This window comes from Prionailurus viverrinus, chromosome X, assembly GCF_022837055.1.
Source record: "Prionailurus viverrinus isolate Anna chromosome X, UM_Priviv_1.0, whole genome shotgun sequence".
Taxonomy (NCBI): domain Eukaryota; kingdom Metazoa; phylum Chordata; class Mammalia; order Carnivora; family Felidae; genus Prionailurus; species Prionailurus viverrinus.
Genome location: NC_062579.1, coordinates 28,942,803 through 28,966,147, shown reverse-complemented (window position 1 = coordinate 28,966,147; position 23,345 = coordinate 28,942,803). Strand labels below are relative to the sequence as shown.

The following is a 23,345-nucleotide window of genomic DNA, read 5'->3' as shown; positions in this document are numbered from 1 at the left end:
ACAGTCAAGAAAGAATTCTTGAGATGTCTTCAGTGCAAAAATGTGGTTTTATTAAAGCACAGGGACAGGACCCATGGGCAGGAAGAGTTGCACTTGGGTTGTGAGGGGTGACTGGTTATATACTTTCAAGCTGGGAAGGGGTAGGGGTAGTGTAAGTCTCTAAGGAATCTGGAAGCCAGGTTTCTAGGGCCTTGAGGGGTTAGCTGCTGTTAGGATAAGGTCACTTACTACTGTCTAGTAAAACCTTAGTCATGAGACCCTTCTGATATATATCAGTGGGCCATGTGCTCAGAGGATGATTGCTAACATATACCTTGGGGGATAGAGATAAAGGAAGTTTCCAAAGGAATTTTTATATATTAAAGGAAACTTACAGGGGTGCCTGGGTGGCTCAGTTGGTTAAGTGTCTAACTCTTGATTTTGGTTCAGGTCACGATTTCATGGTTCATGAAATCGAGCCCGCATTGGGCTCTGCACTGTCAGCATGGAGCCTGCTTGTGATTCTCTCTCTCCCTCTCTCTTTGCTCCTCTCCCCCACTCGCACTCTCTCTCAATCTCTCAAAAATAAGTAAATAAACATTTAAGAAATTTAGAGGAGACTTACAGGACCTGGAGATGGAGCTAATGTTAGCTAAGATTGCCTTTTGCCCTTAGCAAAGTATTAACCTTGAGGCAGTTGAGTTTCTAGAGGAAGGTCGCTCTGCCCTCCTCAAGGACTTGTCCATGGGCTGCACATTGTAAGGAAATTTCGTTTTTTTCCTTTTGTCTTTGTTCCTCACATCAGTCAGCATTCATTTCTACTTCGTCTAGTCAGAGCTTTTCTATTTTCCATTAAGTAACTATTCTTCACTCGACTATATGTAATCATGCTATCTTTGCTTTCTCTGGCTTCCCTCCCTTCTTTCCTTCCTATTAAAAAGAACTGCAGAGGCGCCTGGGTGGCTCAATCAGTTAAGTGTCCGACTTCGGCTCAGGTCATGATCTCGCAGTCTGTGAGTTTGAGCTCTGTGTTGGGCTCTGTGCTGACAGCTCAGAGCCTGGAGCCTGTTTCATATTCTGCGTCTCCCTCTCTCTCTGACCCTCCCCCATTCATGGTCTGTCTCTCTCTGTCTCAAAAATAAACAAACGTTAAAAAAATTTAAAAAAAAAGAACTGAAAATCTACAAATTTCATAATACACAATTACAAAAAAGAAGTGTCTAAGGTATGAACCAAAAATCAGTTATTATGACAGCATAAGATCTGATAGGATCCAATTACCATTTTAATACATTTGAATTAATGTATTTTGTTTTTATTACCTTTTTTTCTTTTATTTTGAGAGAGAGAGAGAGAAAGAGAAGGAGTGAGCATGTGTGCGCTGGGGAGGGGGCAAAGGGAGAAAAAGAGAATCCCAAGCAGGCTCCATTCTCAGCACTGAGCCTGACATGGGGCTCGATCCTGGGATCATGACCTCAGCCAGTATCAAGAGTCAGTCGCTCAACCAACTGAGCCACCCAGGCGCCCCTTGTTTTTATTACCACTTTAAAATATTTTAATACTGTGTGAAAATTTATAACTCAAACACTTATAGAATCCTTAACACAAAATGCAAAATCCAGGCAGCAAAGCACTGATATTACTCTTTTCTTATTCTCCTAATTGCATTTCAGAATGAAAACATTTCCTTCCTAAAACAATGCCTAGCAGCTAACAAAAGGGGCATACTAATGTGGACAATTGCAAATGTAATTCTGCCAAAAAGGAATGCAATTTGTTCTTGTTTATTTTTTGTGTTTCGCTTAATGGTATGGATCATCAAAACCTAGATAATTTTATAGCTGAAATCAAGGCATAAATGGATTAAAGATCAATGTAAAAAATCAAGTCTTTTGGCAAAATGATGTGTAAACAGGGAAAAATATTAGTTTTATAGGAAATATTTAAAAGTGAAAGCTAGGGTCTATATGATAACTTCTGAACAAACACTAAAAATGGCTAATTGTTTTTTTCTTCTTTTGTAAATAATTTTCCTGAGGGAATATTCTACCTCAACAATGAGTTAGGAAGTCTGAATTATAGTCTTGTTTAATTGCTAATTTACATATTACCTTGTAGGGGCTATTCACTTTTGCATTTCAATTTCTTTGAAGGGAAGCCAAATTTGTCCACAAAATAGGTCTCTTTGGCATAAGGATTATTTTAGGCTGATTATTTTTAAGAAACAGCAGACATAGAATGAGCTCTAAAAACTGAGTAGAGGGACACCTGGCTGGCTCAGTCAGTAGAGCATGTAGCTCTTGATCTCAGGGTCACAAGTTCAAGTTCATGTTGGACTTAGAGCTTACTTAATTAAAAAAGAAAAAAAAAAAGTAAAAATTACCCTTCAGTAAGAGACATCTACAGTTATAATTATTCTCTCTCTCTCTCTCTCTCTCTCTGTACCAGGATAACTAAATCTCTAGAAACTTGTAAGTGGAGAAGAGTGGACTTAAATATGCATAACAACCATACCCTGTTTACTATGCTTTGCCTGATAACCTCCCATTACTTCTCCCCCTCCAACATCTTTTGTCTTTAGCTGGAGATGTTATTTAAGGCAGTGGCTTGGGCCATCTCTGGGAGTTACTCAGTTTTGCTGGGTCTCTCCCATATATATGGGAGGTATACATATTATTAAACTTAGTTTTTTCTCTTGTTAATCTGTGTTTTATTACAGCGTGTCTCAGCCAAGAACCTACAGAGGTAGGGGAAAAATTATTTTTCCTCCCCTACACTATATTTACAAAACAAAACAAAGAAAAATGGAATGAGGCCAACATATACAATGAATCTAGAAAGGGCTGAGTTTTAGGTTCCCTCTCTTAATTCTTTCAATAATACCAATAGGAATATGTTTTTATCTCCATTTTGCAGACAAGAAAAGTGAGTTTGAAATATGTAAATTTGTCCATTAATATAGCTATTAAGAAATCCAGTTAGGGGTACCTGGGTGGCTTCATCAGTTGAGCAACTGACTTGTGATTTCAACTTAGGTCACGATCTCATGGTTTGTGGTTTCGATCCTCTCTCTCCCTCTCTCTCTGCCCCTCCCCTCCTTATGTTCTCTCTCTGAAAATAAATACACTTAAAAAAGAATCCAGTTAGGGGTGCCTGGGTGGTTCAACCAGTTAAACATCCAACTCTTGGTTTCAGCTCAGGTCATGATCTCATGATTCGTGAGTTCAAGCCCTGCGTCGGGCTCTGTGCTGACTGCAGGGACCCTACTTGGGATTCTCTCTCTCCCTCTCTTTCTGCCTCTCCCCTGCCCATTCTCTCTCTCTCTCTCTCTCAAAATAAATAAATAAACTTAATTAAAAAATCCAGTTAGGGTCCAAACTGAGAATTTTCTAGCTCTGTGATAGACGTTTACCACTCCTTTACTGCACATGTATATATACAGCTAGTTAGAAAACTTGAAAGACACATGAACTGTGGATTAAGGCAAATATTATTATCATTGCTTTAAATATATTACAAACTGGGAAGGATTCTACCTCCAAAATTATATTAGCTTTCCTCTGCTGCCACTAAGGTACTCAGTATTTCTGAGCAAGGAAGCTAAGGCCGTGTTGAGATGAGCCCCTCACTTCGTCTGGCCATTAGCACCGTGCCGGGCAGCACCTGCTCAGCACTCGCCTGCACCATGGTCTCCATGTTAGAGCTCGCCTGCACCTACTCTGCTGAGTGGATAAGGAGGTGATTGTCACGGAGGATAATATCAATGCCCTCATTAAAGCAGCAGGTGTAAATGCTGAACCTTTCTGGCAGGGCTTGTTTGCAAAGGCTCTGGCCAACATCAACATCTGGAGTCTCATCTGCAAGGTAGAGGCCGGTGGACCTGCCCCAGCAGCCAGTGCTGTACCAGCAGGAGGCCCTCCTTCCACTACTGCTGCCCCAGGTGAGGAGAAGAAAGTGGAAGCAAAGAAAGAAGAATCAGAAGAGTCTGATGATGACATGGGCTTTGGTCTTTTTGACTAAATCCTTTCTGTAACCTGTTCAATAAAAAGCTGAACTCTTTAAAAAAAGATCACTGTTGGGGCACCTGGGTGGCTATATTGGTTAGGTGTCTGACTTCAGCTCAGGTCATGATCTCATCACTTGTGAGTTTGAGCCCTGCATCAGGCTCTGTGCTGACAGCTTGGAGCTTGCTTGGGATTCTGTCTGTCTGTCCGTCTCTCTCTCTCTCTCTCTGTCCCTCCCCTAGCCACGCTCTCTCTCTCAAAAATAAACAAGCATTAAAAAAATTATTAAAAAAAGATTACTGTTTAATAGACACTCGAAGATAAGGAAAACATATATTATTTCACAAGTACTAAAGAGGTAGAATTTAATTAAATAGAACACAAGCATATAATGGAGAATAAAAGGAAATATTCATCTTTTGGAATATCTGACATTAATTAATGAATACTAAACATGTTTTGTCAGGTTAGGGGATAAAATTACCAATATCAGAGAAAAAAAAAGGGACATCAATACAAACCTTTAAGACATTAAAAACACATAAAAAGATATTACAAATAACTTTTCAGTAATATATTTGAGAATTGAGATTAAATTTTAAAAATCACAAATATCAATTACTAAAAGTGATAAAAGACGACATAGAAGGGGCACCCGGGTGGCTCAGTTGGTTAAGACTCTGACTCTTGATCTCAGCTCAGGTCATGATGTCAAGGTTCATGAGATCAAGCACTGTATCAGGCTCTGTGCTGACACCGTGGAGCCTGCTTGAGATTCTCTCTCTCCCTCTCTCTCTCAAAATAAATAAATTTAAAAAAACATTAGGGGTGTCTGGATGGCTCAGTGGGTTAAGTATCAGACTTCAGCTCAGGTCATGATCTCGCAGTTTGTGAGTTCAAGCCCCATATTGGGATCACTGCTGTCAGTGCAGAGCCCACTTGGATGCTCTGTCCCCCACTCTCTCTGCCTCTCCCCATCCCAAATGTATGCTATCTCTCTCTCTCGCTATCAAAAATAAACGTAAAAAAAAAGAAAGAAGAAAAGAGACTATGTTGTAAAGAAATCTGAAGTTTCTAGTCAACATACACCACCAAGAGCTATAACAGTTAATGTAGGACTGTGATCAGAGGGCACTGGACCAAGTATGGGCAGAACATAATGTTAGTGTAGGAGCTGAGGACAGGCACCCCTATGATGGGCCGCTTTGACATGAAGATGATTCTGAGCTGAAGGCAACTGAGACCCGACAGCCTCAAGAGAGAATTTTGCCTCTCCCTTAACTAGGTAGGAAACTCTATTGGGGATCTTTCCCAGAATAAGGGTTATTAGCAGAGATAAATTTTATCTGAGTGACCCATCTGTATGGCAGGGCAAACATCTAATTACCAAATATCTGCTTCTTATTTCCTGTGAATTGTATTCCTTTCCTCTGAAGTCCCAGACCCCTACCCCCATCTCATTAGTTCAGGATGACATATGTACTCATTTTGCCTGTCTTTGGAATTTCCGGGTTCGTGTGGATTCCCTGTACATATGCTATTAAATTTTACTTTCTCCTATTAATCTAGCTCATGTCAGTTTGATTCTTAGTCTAGCTAGAAGGCCCTCTGAAGGGAACAGAAATTCTTGCTCCCTGACATTAGAAAATGGAAAGTTTATTGATTTGTGAGAGCTCTTCTGGGATACAGGATTTAACACCTTGACAAGGACCCACTGCTATTGTATGAATATGCTGAAGCATGGGAAAAGCAATAGTCTTTATAACTGAGTGAGAAAACCCAGACATAACACTGCAGACAGTAGGGGAAGGTAATAAAATGCTTATTAAAGGGGTGCCTGGGTGGTTCAGTCGGTTAAGTGCCTGACTCTTGATTTCGGCTCAGGTCAGGATCTCACAGTTTTGGAGTTGGAGCCCCACATCGGGCTCTGTGCTGACAGCACAGAGCCCACTTGGGATTCTCTGCCCCTCCCCACTTGTGCACTCTCTCTTTCCCAAAAATAAACATTAAAGATAAAATAAAATAAAAATAAATGCTCATTTAAATAATTACAAAAAGGGACACCTGGATGGCTGAGTCGGTTAAGCGTACGATTTCAGCTCAGGTCATGATCTTGTGGTTTGTGAGTTCAAGCTCCAAATCAGGCTCTGTGCTGATAGGTCAGAGCCTGGAGTCTGCTTCCAATTCTGTGTCTCTCTTTCTCTCTGCCCTTCCCACACTCATATTCTCTCTCTCTCTCTCAAAAATAAACAAAAACACCTCTAAAAAAATAAAATAAAAATAAATCAATTAAAAATTTAAAAATTAAAAAAAACCTCATAAAATGCTCATAGCATACTAGACCATTTTGTTACACTATGTAATATCAGAAAAGCCACCATGATGTATATGCTTCAAAGTAGGGCCCAGAGGATACACCTTATACCAAATGGTAAAAAATATGGTGGTAATACAAACAATCATACCACTAAAAATTTTAGTGGCTGTTCTCCTCTGTAGGTAAGGGATGAGGAAGTAAGATATGCTATTACAGAATTGGGCTCAGGGTGCCTGGCTGACTCAGTCAGTAAAGAATGCAACTCTTGATCTTGGGGTTGTAGGTTTGGGCCCCATGTTGGATGTAGAGATTACTTAAGTATAAAATCTTTTAAAAAATTGGATTAATGATAGCAAAGGAAGTGGTAGTAACTTAAAACAAGAAACAACTGGTAGTATGGAATGATCGGAGTCAGATGGATTAAATTATTATTTCGAGCAGAAAAATCAAAACGGCAGCCAGGATGGTCTGACCTGTAGAAGGTTATGAAAGTGATTAGCAGAATACAGTATCTCTCAGAGCCAAATAGATGGGCCTCTGACAAGGGTTCTTTTTGATCAGTACAATCAGAAGAAATCAAGAATAGATTATTAGGAAATTTATTACCTAATGTAAATCACCATCTCTTGCTCAGTTTCCAGAATTGAGCCAGCTTAACACCCATAACTCTTGGATTGAAAGAGAGGCCTGGTCCCCAGAAAGCAGGACCCTTCAAAATGTTGACAAGTGAATGCAATAATTCTTTCAGTGCTTTCCCAGTTAGAGCTATGTTCATTTACTTAAGTAGCTCTTCCCTGGGGTACATAAATATACAAACATTGCAAGGACTGTTGGACATAGGGTCCAAACTGATGCTGGAATCCAAAAATTCAATGCATCACATGGACCCCAGTCAGAGTGAGGACATATAATGGCCAGATAATAAATGGAGTCCTGGGGCACCTGGCTGGCTCAGTCAGTAGAGCATGTGACTCTTGATCTCAGGGTCTTGAGTTCAAGCCCCATGTTGGATGTACAGCTTACTTTGAGTGAATGAATGAGTGAATGGAGTTCTGGTCCAGCCCCATCTTACAGTTAATCCTTTGGGTACACAGTGCAAAATTTGCAATTAGAATAGGTAATGTTGGTAGTTGGCCAAACCTCACATTGGTTTCTTGGCCTGTAGGGTAAGAGCTATGATAGTGTGAAAGGCCAAGTAAAAGCTTTAGAAATTACTCCCATTCTCAACCAAGACAGTAAGTAAAAATCAATCCTACATTCTAAGGGTAGCAGCACCTATAGAATGCAGGATTGGTGGTCTCTATCATATCTCCATTTAATATGTCAGTCTCATACTTTCAAAATCCAAACACATTCCATATTGTATTAGTGGACTACTGCAAACTCAAACATTTACTATCCCCAATTGTTGCTACTGTGCCAGAAGTGATGTCTCTGCTAGAGCAGATGAACACAACCAAAGTACATGGTAAGCAGTCCCTGAAGTGGCAAATGCATATTTTTCTGTTTATATCAAAAGGGAGGACTATAAATAGTTTGCATTTACTGGGAAGAGATAACAATATATGTTTACAGTCCTGTCCTAGGTCTATAGTAAATTTCCTACCCTTTGATGTCATATACTCTGAAGACATCTAACTGTCTGGACATTCTACAGAACATCAAAAATTTCCAACATATTGACTAGAGCTTGCTAACTAGACCAGTAAGAAGTAGCAAATATGTTGAAAGTCTTGGTCAGGTGAATGCATTCCAAAGAGAGGAGTTCACACCATTGGTAAAAATGTTAAGGATCAGTGGTCTGAGATATGGCAACACATCTCCTCTGTAGTGAAGGGAACGTGATTGCATCTCAAACATTCCTCCACAAAGAAGAAAGCTCAATTCCTAGAATGCCCTTTGGGGTTCTGCACAAAGCACAATCCATAAGTGGCAATACTGTTCCAGCCCATATATTGAGTGACACAAAATGGTCTCAGCTGTGAGTGGGGTGCAGAGCAGAAAAGGGCTCTGTCTCAGGAAAAGGCTGTAATCCAAGTGTTTCTACTGCTTGTCACATATAATCTGGGAGACTCTATGTTATTATGGGTATGAAAGTTGACAAAAGACACAACTTTTTTTTCCAGTTTTTACCTTAGTTCCAGTTAGTTAACATATAGTGTTGCATTAGTTTCAGGTGTACAATAATAGTGATTCAACATTTCCATACACCACTCAGTGCTCATCACGACAAGTGCACTCCTGAACCCCTATCACGTATTTAACCCACTCTCCCCCACCCACCTCCCCTCTGGTAACCATCAGTTTGTTCTCTATAATTAAGGGTCTGTTTGTTGGTTGGTCATTCTCTAAAAGACACCATTTAGAGTTTATGGCTAGCCCCAATAAAAGACTATTAATACAGATTCCTAGGACTCTGGAGTAAGACTGCACAATCTGCAGTGGAGAACTGTACACAATTCAAAAAGCAGTTTCTGACCTGCTTTATAACATCAGTATTTTTGGTGAATACAGTCCATTTGTTATGTAGAACTTCTATCACTTCTTTCCTCATCAGATCAGATATGCATTTTTTTTTTGTTAGCAATATTATAGTAGTGATATGTATCCTTTTTGGTGCAATATATCAGGAAGCATATGACTGGTAATGTTGTTTTTTGACCCCTTGGTTAAAGTGACACCTTCCAGGGCTCTCTATCATAGTATCTTTTTCTTCCTTTTTTGAGGAAGATTCTTTCTCTATTTTTCTTTTTAATTTTTTTAACGTTTATTTATTTTTGAGACAGAGAGAGACAGAGCATGAACAGGGGAGGAGCAGAGAGAGATGGAGACACAGAATCTGAAACAGGCTCCAGGCTCTGAGCTGTCAGCACAGAGCCCGACGCCAGGCTCGAACTCATGGACCGTGAGATCATGACCTGAGCCGAACTCGGACGCTTAACCGACCGAGCCACCCAGGCGCCCCGAGGAAGATTCTTTCAAATGATGTCACTACCTTATTGAACTGTGGACTTTCGTTCACTAGTTTTAGAATCTGTTCATGATTCTTGAGGTGCCTGGGTGGCTCAATCAGTTAAGCGACTAACTCTTGGTTTCAGCTCAGGTCATGATCTCATGATTTGTGAGTTTGAGCCCTATGTCAGGTTCCACATATGGCAGCATGGAACCTGCTTGGGATTCTGTCTCTTTCCCTCTCTCTCTGCCCCTCCCCCTGCTCAGGCTGTCTCTGTCTCTCTCAAAATAAATAAATAAACTTAAAAAAATTAGAATCTGGTGATGATTCTTGCCTGAATTAGTTTTTATCATGATGATTACCAAATTTATTTTTTCTACATTTAGTAGTTGGCTTTCTACTATAAAGTATAATTTGCCATTCTTCCACATTTTTCCAACAAATTATTTAGGTTCTGCTTACCCAACTACTGTGTAGGGGTGGATTCCCCAACACCAACAAGTAATTAATTTTCAAACACCAGCTGGGTGCCCTACAATTCAACTCAATTCTGACACTCTCTACCATGAGATAGCATCAGATCCCACACGTTGAGGGCTGTCCTACAAGGCTGCCCTCACTTTAACTTCAGATGCCAATCACAAACCCAGGTTATCACCTGTGCTTCTGACCAACTGGATATCGATTGGAGGTTCCAATGAACCCCACCTTGGGTTGGAGCTGCTAGAGCAGCTCACAAAACAGCTTAGAAACATTTTACAGTTGACCCTTAGGGGCACCAACCCTCCACATAGCTGAAAATCCCTTTATAACTTTTGACTTTCCAAAAACTTAATCATTAATAGCCTACTGTTGACTGGAACCCTTACCAATAACATAAACAGTTGATAACACATATTTTATATATGTATCATATATTGTCTTTCTATAATAAAATAAGCTAGAGAAAATAAAATATTAGGAAAATCACAAGGAAGAGAAAATAGATCTACAGTACTGTATGATCAAAGAAAATCTGCATTTGTAAATGGACCCACACAGTTCAAATCCATGTTGTTCAAGGGTCAACTGTACTTACTAGATGACCAGTTTATTATAAAAAGATATACCTCAGGAACATCCAGATGGAAGGGATGCATAGGGCAAGGTATGCAGAAAGGACCAGTACTCTTCAGGAGCACTACTGTCCCTAAATCTCCATGTGTTCACCAACCTAGAAGTTCCCTGAACCCTGTCCTTTTGGGTTTTTATGCACTCATTGCATAAGCAAGAGTGATTAAATCATTGGCCACTGATGATTGATTTAATCTCCAGTCCCTCTTCCTTCCAGGAAATCAGGGGTAGGATGAACTGGTCTGATCTCTAATCATGTGGTTGGTTCTTTGGCAACTAGCCCCCATTCTTAGTTGCTTCCAAAGTCACCTCATTAACATAAACTCAGGTGTGGTTGAAAGGCATTTGTTATGAATAACAAAAGACATTTTTATTGCTCCTATCACTTAGAAAATTCCAAAGGTTTTAGGAGCTCTGTGTCAGGAAATGGACAAAGACCAAATATATATTTCTTATTACAAATCAAAATATCACACACGTCAATACCTATTTATAGGTTTATCTATCTAAAAGACTATATATCTATACCTATATATACTCTCTTGCTTTGACTTGCTTTTTCTTGTTCTTAGAAATAATCCATTAGCTGATGAAAAATCAAGTATTTTCCCTTCCACAATTTCTTTTTTCTAAAAATATTTTACTTATTTTTGAGAAAGAAAGTGTGAGTGGGAGAGGTGTACACAGAGAGGAAATAGAGGACCTTAAGTGGGCTCTGTGCTGACAGGAGTGAGCCCTATGCAGGGCTCAAACTCATGAAGCACGAGATCATGACCTGAGCCGAAGTCAGACACTCAACCAACTGACTGAGCCACTCAGGCACCCCTTCTTCCCTCTCACAATTTCAACTTTATTTTTCTTCTACTATCTAAAGCAAATATCAATACACCCTTTTCTGATTAAGTAGGAAAGGAAACCATGTAAGTTTTTTATGATCTTGTTTGCTTGATAAATATTGATTTTATCATCTTTGGCTGGAAGGGATTTTATTTCTTTCTGAGATTCCAATTTCTTTTCTATCCTCCTTTTATCCACTGAACATTATTAAATTTGTAGAATTCAAATAGATGAAATAGTAACATATAATCTCCTTCTGTGTTCTACATCCATCCTTTCCCTTCTGCTGGATGTTTGCTTATTTGCTTTCTTCAAATATACACAACGCACCATTTCACACTTTTATTGAGACTCAGTCAAACTTCTCCATAAACTTGTGTGTTATCTTTAATTTTTTATAAGAGCAGCATGATACTTTGTTCAGAGTAAAATTTTAGAAATCAGATTTACTTATCCATTGAGCCCTTATTTTCACCCACATTCTTCCTCTGACTTGTAATAACGGAAACGGAAAATTACCCAGTAAAATTCTAAGGTGGCATGTATATAAATCTAGCAAAATAAACCAAATAAGAAACAAACCAAAGATCATAATTTTTCTATGCTAGACCCTAGGGATAATTCTGGAGTCAAAGCAGACCCCTATTAAGATATTTAACATACAACTCACCTTCATATTTCTCTTAACTTTGTCCACATCTATGTCAATAGTCCTTTTATTAAGTTTCCTGAAGGTGCTAACAGAAGGAATGAAAAATCCAGAAATGTAGACTGATTGGTAACATCTGGTATGGAGCCTGTCTCCCAGTTTTGCTCAGCCCTGGCCTTTCTCTCCACCTCACTGGCAAAATAACTTTCCAGCCACTTCTGTCCTCTTAACATCAAGCAAGGGTTTCAGATGTGAACCCAAATAGGAACTAAAAGTTAAGAATATGAGGGGTGTCTTGGTGGTTCAATTGGTTGAGTGTCTGGCTCCAGTCATGATCCCAGGGTGGTTGGATGAAGCCCCACAATGGGCTCTGCTTAAGATTCATTCTCTCTCTCTCTGTCTCTCTCTCTCTCCCCTGCTCCTCCTCCTCCTCCTCCCTCCTTCCCCTCCTCCTCTTCTTCTCACGCTCTCTCAAAAAAAAAAAAAAAAAAAAGAGAGAGAACAAATTCTTTGGGAAAAAACCCAGTCTAAATTAATTTGGAATTAATCTTTAAACCACAGTCTAGCTTAGCATCCCTTGACCAACAGCTACTGAAGATAAGAGACCTTATTCTTTGAAACTGAGATCTTTTTATTTGACTGTAACAGCTATCTTCCTTTCTTGAAGCACCTTTGACTGTTTCTTTTTTTTTTTAATTTATTTATCTATTTTGAGAGAGAAAGTGTGAGTGGGGGAGGGGCAGAGAAAGAGGGAGAGAGATAGAATCCCAAACAGGCTCTGCAAGGTCAGTGTGGAGTGAACCCATGAACTGCGAGATCATGACCTGAGCCGAAGTCGGACGTTTAACTGACTAGTCACCCAGGCGCCCCTGACTTTTTCAATTTAAGTTTTTCTTCTTTGAAAAAAAAGGGCAAATAATCTCATAGAAGCTATAAAGACATGAACAGGTATTTCACAAAGCAAAAGGCATACACAGAGGAAAAATTGTGAAAAAGTGGTTAGCTGCATTAGTGAGCAAGGCAATGCAAATCAATAATAGAATGACAGGCAATTTTGCACCCATTTTGTTGGTAAAAGTAAGAAATCTGATAATACTAAGGGTTGGAGAAGATCCAGATTACTGTGATCTTTTAGACATCGCTAGATGGAGTATTGATTACGACAATCACTTTGGAAAACAGCTGGCAATATTATGATAGGGAAAGATAGGATAAAATAAGGCAGAGAGGGAAAGGTTAGGAGCTGAGTTCCCTGGGTAGGGAAAAAAACGTTTTAAAACAATACTGGGAACATCTGACCACGAGCAATCTCCCTCAAGCATAAGGTTCCTCTTAAGAATGTGACACCACCTACTCCCCCTCAGTTTCCCCTCAGAAATTTGACAAACAAAACACCTAACTTCAATAAGTAAACACGGGGTGCCTGGGTGGTTTAGTTGGTTAAATGTCTGACTCTTGATTTCAGCTCAGATCTTGATCTCATACTTTGTGACTTCGAGCCCCATATTGGAGGGACTCTGTGCTGACCTTGTGGAGACTGCTTCGGGTTCTCTGTCTCTCCCTCTCTGTCTCTCTCTGCCTCTCCCTCACTTGCTTTCTCACAAAAATTTAAAAAAAAATTAAAAAAGTAAAATAAGTAAACTATAAAACTTATGTTATACAAGGGACCATATGACCATAGTCTGACTCCTCACACAATAGAATCAAGTCAATCAGGAATGGATAACCTAACACCAAGAGTGATCCAGACAATACGGGTAGAACCTGAGAAGAAACAAGGGGAAAGGATAGGGGTCCACCCAAATCCCACAAAACAGAGTCCCTCGTGTATAGCTGTGGGCATTCTCTTTCAAATGCCCCCTCTCTGTAAAGAGAGCTTTCATACTATTCTTACTTTCTGATCTTATACTCTAATAAACTTTTGCCTGCTGCTCATTTTATTCTGTGTCCACCTCTTCATTCTTCGAAGCAGTGAGACGGTGGACCCCGAGTACTGAGGTGAAAAATCCTGCAACAGTATCTTGCAAAGATGAACATTCATATACCATATAGCTCAGCCTAGTCATATACCCAAAAGAAACTTTTGCACACATCCTCTTCCTCCTTCTCTTCCCCCGCCACACTGCCTCCACCACCATCACAAAATATGTACGATAATGTTCATAGAAGCTCTTAGTCATAAAAACCTGAAAACGACTACCACCAGGAGAATGGATAAGTAGAACATATAAAAGACTGAACAGAAGCTGTATGCAATAAGGGTGAATGTAAGCAGTGCAATTTTCAATAAAATAAAATGAATCCCGTGTCATGTTGTGAAAGAAAATCTTGGCATAATCACTGATTTTTTCTGTCATTTCTGACAATTGTTTTTATTCAAACCACACAATCCTTCCCCATTAAAACAAGACTAGGAGGTTGACGCTATTCCCTGCTTTGTGTCCCAGAGGAATAGCAACCTACAGCAGAATGCTGCGGCAAAGGTTAAAATTGTTTCAGTCCATAGGGGAGGAAAAATTTTTGTTACCCATCTAGGTGCCATGGCTGGTCTAATAATGAAATTGACATAAGACAAATGAACAGAAGACAAATTTAATTTCGTACATAAGGGAGCCCTGTGAAAATATGAGATCCACGGGCAAGTCAGGCAGTTGAGGTGTATCTGCCATTCTGAGCTAAGGAAGGGAATAGGGGCTTCAAAGAAGGGAATAATTCATAGGACAGTAAGAGGAACAGATGTTTGGTAAATGAGAGGTTTGCCCTGTGTCGGGGAAGAAGACCTTCCTCTGCCCTATGGTCCTTCTAGCTGGGCTTAGAATCATATTGACAAGAGACAGATTCATGGGAGAAAATGAAAATGAAACTTAAATGAAATTTAATAGGCATGTATATGGGGAATCCACACAGGGAAATTCCAAAGACAGTGAGGCAACAGGAAGATCAAAAGAGCTAAAGAGAGGGGTAGGGTCTGAGGATACAAGCTGATTAAGACTATTCAGCAAGAAGGTAAAAAGAGATGTTTTAAATAACAAAGTTTGCCCTGTTAGGCAGATGAGGTTCTTAAGTGCAAAGCAGTCTCTTTTGATAGGTCTCTTCCTGGTATAGGCTTTTTTCCTTTCCAATGTAAATTTAGGTAGCTGAAGGGGAGGCAGAGAGCATTTCCTTCCTTAATCAACAGTTTTGATTACCTTTAACTCAAAATAATCTTTATGCCAAAGTGGCTCACCTTGGGCCAGCCTGCCCTTGGCCCCTACACCTGCCATACAGATAGGTCCTTTAGATAAAAGTTCTCTCTTTCAATAGCTCTAACCCCCTATCTAAAACTTTTTTAGGTCATTAAGGGAAAGGTAAGTTTTTTTCTTAGGTCGGCTGGTTCTTGACTGCCTTCAGCTCAAAATAATCTACACACCAAAGTGGCATATTTTGGGGGTTATATATTCTGCTCCCCTTCAGGTACCATCAATTTGGTGTTGGTATTAAAAGCAAATCTCTAAAATAATCTGGAAATACATTTTAGGCTGAAACAACAGTTTAGAAAAAGAAGGAGAAAGCTATCCAAAACATCACCAACCACAACCAACGTTTAACAGGATCTGTGGGCAGGAAGAGCTGCACTGTAAGTGGGGGTGGGTGGGGGTGGGTGGGTAACAGTTTGATGGAGTCAGGGAAAGCCAGTTCCTAAAAGTATTTTCATATGCTAATGACTCACAGATTGGAAGCCTAGCTATTGTCAAGCTAAGGTTGTTTTCCCCTCTAGCAAAGCATTAACACTAAGACAGTAGCCAGTTCCTGGACTTTAGGCTGTTGATGGGATTGCCTTTTTCTGATAAACTGGTGGAGACTCTTAACAGTTTAATCATTTGTTGTTTTGTCCTTTCCTGTTTTTGGGGTAGCCAAGGGTCTAAGGAATATCACACATATCCCGCTTGGGTGTGTGTGTGTGTATAATTTGTTTCCTATTGATTCTGTAAGAAATTACCATAAACTTAGTAGCTTGTGCTTTGCCCCTCAGCCTGCCTCATGCTTCCTCATCATAAGGATGGAAAGGAAGAAAGCAAACTGATTTTTCTGCATAAGATACAATAGTCCATATAATGAGATGAAGCCTGCATCAGCGCAGCGTCCTGAGTAACCTCAGTGAAACACCATCCCTACCAATCCATATTGAACATTTGGTGTGAAAGAGAAATAAACTTTTATTGTAACGAGCTACTGAGATTTGGGCATTGTTTGTTGCTAAGTTATTCAACCTGATACAGATGACTTCAGTTCAATCTATAGTGCTTTATATCTAGCTGGATAACTTCACATCTAAGCTGGATAGCCTGTATTTAAAATTTTTTTTATACGTTTGTATATTTTTGATAGAGAGAGACAGAGCACAAGTGGGGGAGGGGCAGAGAGAAGGAGACACAGAATCCGAAGCAGGCTCCAGGCTCCGAGCTGTCAGCACAGAGCCCAACACGGGGCTCAGACTCACAAACTGCGAGATCATGACCTGAGCCGAAGTTGGACGCTTAACTGACTGAGCCACCCAGGCGCACCTGGATAGCCGGTATTTTAAATGCTGGAAATAGTTTATAATATGTATTGATAAATAAATAGAGTGCATGAAAATATACATTTCCCCAATCTGGAGATTAGACAAAGTTAAATCAGCCAGAGTAAGAAAGAGTCAGAGGAGGGTACAGAATTGTTAGATGGTGTGACTCTCTCAGTTGGGGTCTGAAATTTCCCATTACTTCTGAGGGAAGAGTGTGTGTGTGTGTGTGTGTGTGTGTGTGTGTGAGCGTGCACGCGCCTGTGTTAAAGAATGGTTTAAAAAACTTAAAAAAGCTATTCTCAAAAAGAAGAAATGGCAGCACAGAAGATCGGGACTGAGACAATCACACCCAGAATGCTTCTCGTGAAATTGCTGCAAAAATGAATACAGTTTTATACCATAAGATGGCCGACGGGACTAAAGTTCTGGTCTCTAGCTTGGAGGGGGTTCTTCTTGCCCTGTTTGCCATGCGTGCGAAAACCCCCACAGATGTGGAAGCTGACAACTATAAATTACCCTTTCCACTTGAATTCGGTGCTCAGATCTTCGGAGAAACAGTCTCCTCTGAGCCCACCGGTGTTAAATAAATCTCCGATCCACCAAGATCTCCGAGTGCTGCTGGTTTTTCCGCCAGTGTTCCAGCCTGGTGTCAACAAAATAGCATCTGCAAGTTTCCCTAGCTTTGTCTTATCTCCCAATAAGGCGGTGCATAAGGGCTGAGAGATGGTGAAGGTCTGTAAAGGGCCTCGTGCCTGAGAGAAACAGGACACTCAGCAGGTAGATGGACTTACAGAGCCTGGACATGATGGCAGAACTGGGAGTCAGGTGCCAGTATAGACAGCTGCCAGTGACCAAAGGTGAGTCAAGTGCCTTCCAGAGGACATCTGCATGAAGCTTGGCTGACAATACAGTTTCCAGAGTTTTCTAAAATGCCATTATTTTACATGAGCCCTTGAACGTATGTGCCACCCTAAGAGAAAGAGGGATATGCAAAAATCCTTAACCATCTGAGTTTAAAATTGATTTGGCTAAGACAATTCTATAATGGTGATGGCTGAATTCAATTTTTTGCCTTCATGTTGAATTGGGACTCAAAATGAAGGCCAAACATTTACAAAGTTAAAAGAACCATTGTTTGCTTATGTGCATTTTGTGATGAATCTGGCACTGCCTCAAAGAGCTGGTTGGGCATCGCTAGTAAATTAAACATCCTGAGAGGGAGAACACTGGGGAATGGATTAGACTCGGACAGAAGAGCAATCAGGAGTTCAGTTTCTCAACACGGTAAAATTGAAATGCAGACTAAACCTCAAAGTTGAGAAAACTGGATATCAGCAGAGAGGTTTAGGGTAGACATGTACATTTGGGGGTTTTTAGATAGGAGGATTTAAGGTTAGGGACCTGGGAATTAGATTAAATAAAGAGTAAACACAGAGAAAAGAACACATCTACAGATGTGAACTTTGAGTCATTCCAACATTTACAGATTAAGAGGATGTTATTCCAACAAAGGAGATAGAAACAGCAGCAAATAAGCAGTGGAGGGCACCTGGGCAGCTCAGTCGGTTAAGTGCTGGACTTTGGCTCAGATCATGATGTCAACAGTTCATGAGTTTGAGCTCTACAGTCAGCAGAGCCTGCTTCAGATCCACTGTCTCCTTCTCTGTCTCTCCGCTGCTCGCTCACTCTCTCCCTCAAAAATAAACAAACATTAAAAAAAACACACACAGTAGAATAAGAGGATTGTGTGGTGTCCTGGATGCCAAATAAGGTCTCAAGAAGAATGTGATCAACCATGTCAAATACTAAGAGGGAAGATAGGGATTGAATAAAGGCTATTCATTTGGCAATGTGGGTATAATAGATAACCTCGTAAATGCAGGTTTTGCAAGTGTTGGAAATGAGAGCATTGTGCAATCCTCCAGATCTGGGAGAGTCTTTCTATTCTTACGTGATTTTTCCAGCAAAGTTTTATTGACTTGGCATGGAGAAGCTCCTTGATAAGGAGGTTATTCACTCAAATATGCCTAGAAAACACTGCATTCTACACCTCACATTGGAAGTCAAAAAGAAAAGACATAAGAAAAAAAGACATCTGTTTATTTCAAATAGAAATTCTTTTTTGATCTTTTAAAAAATTATTTTATTTTTGAGAGAGAGCGTGAGTGAGCAAGGGGCAGAGAGGGAGGGAGAGAGACAGAATCCCACACAGGCTCCTCACTGTCAGCACCCCTCACCTAGAAATTCTTAAACTTATGTTCTATAACATATCCACACATACGTGTGTGTGTGTGTGTGTGTGTGTGTGTGTGTGTGTGTGTGTAAGGGCCCACAATCTCTTACTCGAAGCCCTTTGGGTCAGATGTAATTTGAAAACCAAAATATTTCAGATTTCAGAAAGATAATGAAGTGGATAGTGCATACTTTATGTAATTCTACCAGCAGGAAATAAAACACATGAACCTTTTTATGATTTTTCAATAAAAAGTTTCACCCCAGGGGTGCCTGGGTGGCTCAGTCAGTTAAGTGTCTGACTTCTGCTCAGGTTATGATTTAATGGTTCATGAATTAGAGCCCTGCATCAGGCCTTCTGCTGAATGCACAGAGCCCCCTTTGAATCTTCTCTCTCTCTCTGCCCCTACCCCACCTAAAGAATTGTGTGCCAAAATTTCTAAGAAAACAATTTCAGTTTCAGAACTTTTTGGGTTTCAGAGTTGTGGGCCTATGTTAGAATTCAGCGGAGGGGCACCTGGGTGGCTCAGTTGGTTGGGTGTCCCACTTTGGCTCAAGTCGTGATCTCACGGTTATTGAGTTTGAGGCCCGCTGCTTAGGACCCTCTGTACCCCCTCTCTCTCTGCACCTCCCTCACTTGTGTGCTCTAAAATAAATAAACATTAAAAAAAAGAAAATTTCATGGGTGCCTTGGTGGCTCAGTCAGTTAAGTCTTTGACTTCGGTTCAGGTCATGATTTCATGGTCTGTAAGTTCGAGCCCCGCGTCAGGCTTTGTGCTGACAGCTCAGAGCCTGGAGCCTGCTTCGATTCTGTGTCTCTCTCTGCCCTTCCCCCGCTTGCACTCTGTCTCTCTCTCAAAAATAAAATAAACATTAAAACATTTTTTTCAGTTAAAAGGAAAAGAGAATTCAGTGGAAAGGTTTCCTAGAATAAAGTTTGTGCAGGGTTGACATATGACCTTGAGGTGAGGGTCAAGAACTAGTGGCAACCTTTGGGGTAAAACATGTACATGGGCATTCACTAAGTACAGTTTAATTGTGGCCGATGAGATTGCACTCAAGCAATTATATGGATTCATCTCGTGAGAAAATAACAGGTATATGCTTTACAATTTCAAAATGTTGTATGATTGTAAAGATGATGACATGAAAATGATATCAAACAGTGTTTTTGTGTTTTAAAAATGAAAGCAAAATTAATTAAAAACATTACTAGACAATTTTGAAAAGGAAGATGAGGGGAGCAGATGGAGAGAAAGAGGGTCTCCTGAAACCCTCATTAAAATTAAGATAACTAATAAACAATGATCAACCCCCCCCCCCAAAAAAAAACAAAAACAAAAAAACAGTGATCAAATACCTGTTTCCTAGAATTGTGCCTTTAGTGTTATGGGAGATAGCTTCCCCGTCCCTCTCCACTCCTCAAAAAAACAAACAAAACAAACAAACAAACAAAAAAAACCACACAAAGCTGCTATGGCTCCTCTGGAGATTGCAGCTAATAGAATATTCATCTTATAAAGGGAGCAAACTCGAGCTGTACAGAGCCTACAGTTAGAGAAAACCTGGTCGTAGCAAAGCCAATGCCAATCTGCTTACGTAGGTCATCAGGCTTTCAGGCTATTCATTCTGTTCAAGTACATGGGTCATAAAGAAGAGCTAAAATATCCCATTCTTGTACTTGTAATCTGTTTTTCCAGCTTCTATAAACAATTTTCCACCCAACAGCAATGAGTTGTCTTCACTCTTCAGTGAGATTCAACAGATGCAGGCAGGATGTCTAATTTACTAAGCAAAGCTTAAAGGAGGGAAATTCCACAGGAATCTGTGATGAATCTGGAAATAGGAGTTAAAATAACTTAGTCCCACTTAGTTTACAGGGGGTCCCCGGGGATGGCAGAGAGAACGATGGGATTGGAAGGGGAGAAATGAGGGCCTCTAGTTCCAAAATGAAATACTTTTCTATATGCATAAAATAAAGGAAAATGGGGGCCTACATGTAAGAAAACACGAGCCAGAGAGGTTGTGTGACTGAGGAACTGAAACATGGAATGACAGAAGGCCGTCCCTTCCTTTTCCCCTTGTGCTCATCAGGTTGCCTGTTGTGGTCACACAACCTTCAGATACTTTCCACACATAATCATTCTGCCTGATTTGGTGCCTCCTCGTGACCACAGTCTAAATAGTTTGTGGAAAGTTCCATGGGTATAGTGAGAGGTTCAGGAAAACTGCAAGAGGCTTCAGGATGAGTCAGTCGGAAGGCGGGATTATGAGTGGTTACAGAAAGTCTCTGTATGATTGAGCCTCCACTTGATGACAGTGCACTCATTGAGAAGAAATAACCTGATGTCAACACTTTCCTCAAAGGAAGAAGGTGTGGAGATATCATACTAAAAAGTAAACGATGTCAAACAGCTGTGAGAAATGTTTTCACCAACAATATGCTGTACGGGGGGAATTACACATTTTAATGTGATGAATGGAATTGTATCTGGAGGTGGGTATTGACTGATGAGTGAAAGCCTCTGAAAGGACATTTGTATGGGTCCCTTTGTCACCGGTCTGTATTGTTCTCTCCTATCTCTCAGGATGCAGCACGTTTTAGTCATCCTTCGAAGATGTGGCAGCCTCATGAAAACAATCTATTGCACCGTGTGAATTACATTTTGTCTTTCCTGGAGAATATCAGAAAAGGAATGTATCTAAGAACCATTCTACAAGACATGCTCACTACATAAATTAAGTTTGATAAAGTAATGAGCAGCTTGGGGGAAGAATAACACATTTGTCAGCTTTCTTGATTCCCCAGAATGCCAATGGCATCCAGAATTCGCGCTGAGCAGGAAGATGAGGGGAAGGTGGGGAGGAAGAAAGAGACGGCTACTCTCCTGAAACCCTCATGAGAGAGAAGAGACCTTTGGCTTGGCAAGACTTCTCCCTAATTGTTTTTGTTTTTAGTTTATTCATTTATTTTGAGAGTAAAGAGAGAGAGAGAGAGAGAGAGAGGGAGGGAGGGAGGGAGAGGGAGAGAGAATCCCAAGCAGGCTCCTCACTTTCAGAGCAGAGCCAGATGTGGGGTCCAATCCCACAAGGGTGAGATCATGACCTGAGTGGAAATCAAGTGTCAGGTCCTTAAGTGACTGAGCCACCCAGGCGCCCCTCCCTAACTGATCCTTAACACCATTCCAGGGGACCACCTTCAAGACTATATTTTCTGGGGTTATACTAGAAATCCCCTATCATTCATTTTTGGGTTGCTTGAGAGTCCAGAAGTTTAAACAGAGAGGCTAGATCAAAACCCTGTCAGACCACAACTACTGACAGCTTGTTTCCCCAACTAATTTATGAAGAGTTGAGTGGTGGTGTAGGAAGAGCACAGCCGGTGGAGCAGGAAGTGTGATATGAGGATGTGGTTCACTGTGCACTGGACCTGGTTAATGTGGACTAACTCCCAGCCCTTGCTGAGACTCAGCTTTCTTGTTTATGAAGTGACAGTATTTCCCATACCTACTTCCCAGAATTATTGTGAGATACACATGAGAAAGTGTGAGAGAGCCACTTGTTCAGGGTAAAGCAACAAACACTCATCAGAATTTATTTTGCTATAGGGGTGCCTGGGTGGCTCAGTCGGTTAAGCATCTGACTCTTGATTTCCGCTCAGGTCATAATCTCATGTTTGCGGATCAAGTCCCATGTTGGGGTTCTGCAAGGACAGTATGGAGCCTGCTAAGGCTTCTCTCTCTTCCTCTGCCTCTCTCCCACACGCATGTGCACACACACACTCTCTCTCTCTAAAGAAATAAACATTGGGGCGCCTGAGTGGCTCAGTCGGTTGAGCGTCCGACTTCGGCTCAGGTCATGATCTCACGGTCCGTGAGTTCGAGCCCCGCGTCGGGCTCTGTGCTGGCAGCTCACAGCCTGGAGCCTGTTTCAGATTCTGTGTCTCCCTCTCTCTCTCTGACCCTCCCCCGTTCATGCTCTGTCTCTCTCTGTCTCAAAAGTAAAAAAACATTAAAAAATAATAAACATTTAAAAGTTTGTTTTAAAAAAATAAAAAATAAAAAATAAAAAATAAAAAATAAAATTTGCTATAAAGCAGAACAAAGATCTGACCAGTATACAGACAAAATGTCCCCAGAAGAAATCAAAGAATTTAATTTAGATATTACTAGTGCTTCTTTTATCATTTTTATATCACAGTCTCTCCTCTACTTAATGACAAATTGATGAATTTCTTTGTGTACTATATTCATTCTCTTTGCTGATCTTTAATTCACATTCTTCTATGTTTTTCCTTCACCGTTGGGGAAATGGTACCCTAACTTCTGTCACTCACTGTCATCTGACATCTGAGTGACTTTCTTTGATCCTTGATTTTCTAATACTATCAGTACAATGTAACTGATACACAGGATCTTGAGAAAGTCTATTAGTCATGATGATAAGTGCTTACTTTTCTAGGCCCAGCCCTGTGCTGATATTGCTTCTACTTACATCACAGAACTTAGTTACATTTGTCCTATGTTTACGTGCTCATATTTATACATCCTTGGCCAACCTCTGAACTTGTGGAGGCTCAATGGTCTTACTCCTTTTTTTTTTCCCAGCTGGAATATTTTTTATTTTTTTGAAAAAATATGAGATCTTTCAAGGGACTGTATTTTCCTGTTTGCCTTGGTTATTGGGAAGCTCACAGGCAAAATGAAAGCCCAACTTTG

At 40.5% G+C, this 23,345-nt stretch overlaps 2 pseudogenes; one reads left to right on the top strand and one right to left on the bottom strand.

Annotated features, from left to right (window-relative positions):
* Positions 1–3,664: 3,664 nt before the first annotated feature.
* LOC125157697 (60S acidic ribosomal protein P1-like) lies at positions 3,665–4,038 on the top strand (annotated as a pseudogene).
* A 9,522-nt stretch (positions 4,039–13,560) lies between these two features.
* Positions 13,561–23,345, bottom strand: part of LOC125156941 (protein kinase C-binding protein 1-like) — a 29,863-nt pseudogene continuing 20,078 nt past the window's right edge.